This window comes from Silene latifolia, chromosome X (assembly GCF_048544455.1).
Source record: "Silene latifolia isolate original U9 population chromosome X, ASM4854445v1, whole genome shotgun sequence".
Classification (NCBI taxonomy): domain Eukaryota; kingdom Viridiplantae; phylum Streptophyta; class Magnoliopsida; order Caryophyllales; family Caryophyllaceae; genus Silene; species Silene latifolia.
Window position 1 is genome coordinate 223,559,109 of NC_133537.1, and position 3,109 is coordinate 223,562,217.

Sequence of the window (3,109 nt, forward strand, 5' to 3'; positions counted from 1 at the left end):
CCAGATGGATACTCAAGTGGTTTTTTTAGGGATTCTTGGGAACTGGTTGGAAATCATATATTTGAGGCTGTTCAGGATTTCTTCAAAACTGGTCAGATGCTAACTCAGCTGAATGCCACTAATCTCTGTTTGATCCCTAAATGTGAGAGACCTAATTCTGTTAAGCAGTTCAGACCCATTGCTTGTTGCAATGTCCTTTACAAAGTTATCTTTAAGCTCCTATGCAATAGGCTAGCTCTGGTATTGCCTGACCTTATCCATGAGAGTCAAGGGGCTTTTGTACAAGGTAGGTCCATCATAGAGAATGTCCTGATTTGTCAGGATATTGTTCATCAATATTCTAGGAAGAGTGTCTCTCCCAGATGTCTGTTCAAAATTGATTTGAAAAAAGCCTATGATACTGTAGAATGGGATTTTGTGGAACAATTACTGATTGGACTGAGATTTCAAACTAAATTTATTGAACTCCTTATGGCCTATATAAAAACCACTTCCTATACATTGGTCCTGAATGGCAATAATTTTGGGTATTTCAAGGGTAAGAGAGGACTCAGACAGGGTGACCAAGTTTCTCCTCTTATATTCACTATTTGTATGGATTATTTGACAAGGCTTATTGCTTTTGCTACTGCCAGATGGCCATTTCACTATCAACCTCTATGCAAAGGAATAAAGCTTACTCACCTCATGTTTGCTGATAACTTGTTGATGTTTTGCAAAGGAGACGCCCCTTCCATCCACCTCCTTATGAGAGCTTTCACTTCATTTTCTAATACATCAGGCCTGCAGATGAACAATACTAAGTGTTAGGCCTGGAAATCCGCAGACCGCCCTGATCAGCATTTCGTCTAAACCTGACTGCCAGGCTGTCAGGGTGCCAGGCTCTCAGGGCACATGAAGATAGGCGCCGGGCCATGGAGAGGACAACGGTCAAAATATCAGGATGATATTTGATCATATCCGCGTATATTAATGGAAATAAATACGCAACATTAAGTATAAAGATTATGCAGTAAATACGGTAATTAAGAGGGAGATATTCAGCAATTATTACCAGCAATTATGGAGAATATTCAGCCTTCAATGCTTGATCATGCAGCCGTTCAAGATGGGAAAACTATATAAGAGACACTTTGAAGATATTGGAGACATCATTCATACGCAAGAAGAAATATACACATTACTTAGAGAAATACAAGCATTGTTATTACCATATAATTATTCTCCCAAATTACATAGTGAAATCCTCTCTTAGCTTGGTGCCCGTGGTTTTTTCCCATTCAAGGGTTTTCCACGTACAAAATTATTTGTCTTATTATTGTTGTTATTTCATTTACAGCTCAATATCATAGTCTGACGACCTGACCAAAAGACTAACTAGAGCTATTTAACCCTACACAGCATCACCCTGACATGATTTCGCCCTGCGCAAAATCCACACAAAACAATTGGCGCCCACCGTGGGGCATCTAGCTCTCTAAATCCTTTTTTCTTATCTTACAAAAAACTCAAAAACCTACAAAAATGGCCCAACCCACCGTTGAAGAACAATTGAATATAGCTCTCCAAAAATAATCGAATTGGAAAGCCCGAAAGAAAAAGTGGCTCAAATCAAAGTAAATCCTATAATCGAAAGAAAATCGAGTCACCCTGAAACAAAAATTGGAAAAAACCCAAGGGGCAGGCTCTAGATTCCAACCAGGAACCCCGTTTTCATCAATCATTAAGAACATTGATTTTTCCAGCTTTGGGAGCCCAAGTACTCCTAAAATGACTAACGTAGATGGTGATGATGAACCAAAAGATGATGATAAACCTAATGAATCTGCAGCAGCCATCATGATGGCAGTAGTTCAGGAGATCAAGAAACTCAACGAAAAATTCGATAAAATACCAGGAGTACCGCCAAAGCATGGAAGAAAGTCGCCCCACGACAAACTATCCGATTCACCCTTCATAGACGAAATAGCAAAAGTAGACCTACCAAATAAATTTACAATTCCATCCATGAGGGTCTATGATGGAACCACGGATCCACAAAATCACGTGGCTCTTTACAAGCGAGAAAATGTTGTTGCATCCATTCCCGGCCGAGTTCGAGACAAGTTTGCATGTGCAAGGGATTTGGGACGACCCTGACTGGTCCTGCCCTGCAATGGTACATCAACCTGCCTACTGGCAGTATCCATTCCTTTGCCAACCTAATCAACAATTTCAACCAGCAGTTTGCAAGTAGCAGGGAGTTGGAGAAACGATCTAGTGACCTTTACCGAGTTACACAGAAGCCTGATGAAACTCTCAGGACATTCCTTGCAATATTCAACAAAGAGAAAGTATCTATACCCAGGTGTGACGTTGGAACAGCAGTGGAGGCTTTCAGACAGGGGTTACTACCACATAGTGACTTATACAGTGAACTCACTAAGTATCCCTGCCACACCTTCGAAGATGTTCAGGCCAAGACCCTTGCCTTCATCAGGTTGGAAGAAGATAAAAGCTACAAACTTGGATCATCCAGTGGACCAAGGGATCATGAAAGAAGCAATAGGAAAAGCAACAAAGGGAACAACTATAGGCCTACTCCATATTCCAGGCCAGATCAATCAGAAGTCAATCTGGCTCATGAATATCAAGGTAAGGTTAAGGCTTATCCACCTATCTCCGAACATAACTTTAGTGTTGATATTGCAGGATTAATCCAGAGACTTGACAACATGGGAACAGCTGTTAGATGGCCCAAGAAATCAGAAAATCCAAATCCCAGAATAGACAATTCAAAATGGTGCGAATTTCACATGGATATTGGACACACCACGGATGATTGTTTCACCCTGAGAAAGGAAGTAGCCTACCTGCTAAAGTCAGGATACTTGAAAGACCTGATCAAGATGAAGGGCAGAAACTCAAACCAGAATAGGGAAAATCAGGAGCACAAGCAGGATCGTAACCTCCCTCTACCACCACCAATCTATGAAGTCAAATTCATATATGGAGGTTCAGAGATTTGCGGCCTGACAAGCTCAGCAGCAAAGAAGATAGCCAGGACACCAAGGATTGCGTCACCCTGCAAGCCGGATCTTGTCCCAACAATCACTTTCAATGATTGTGA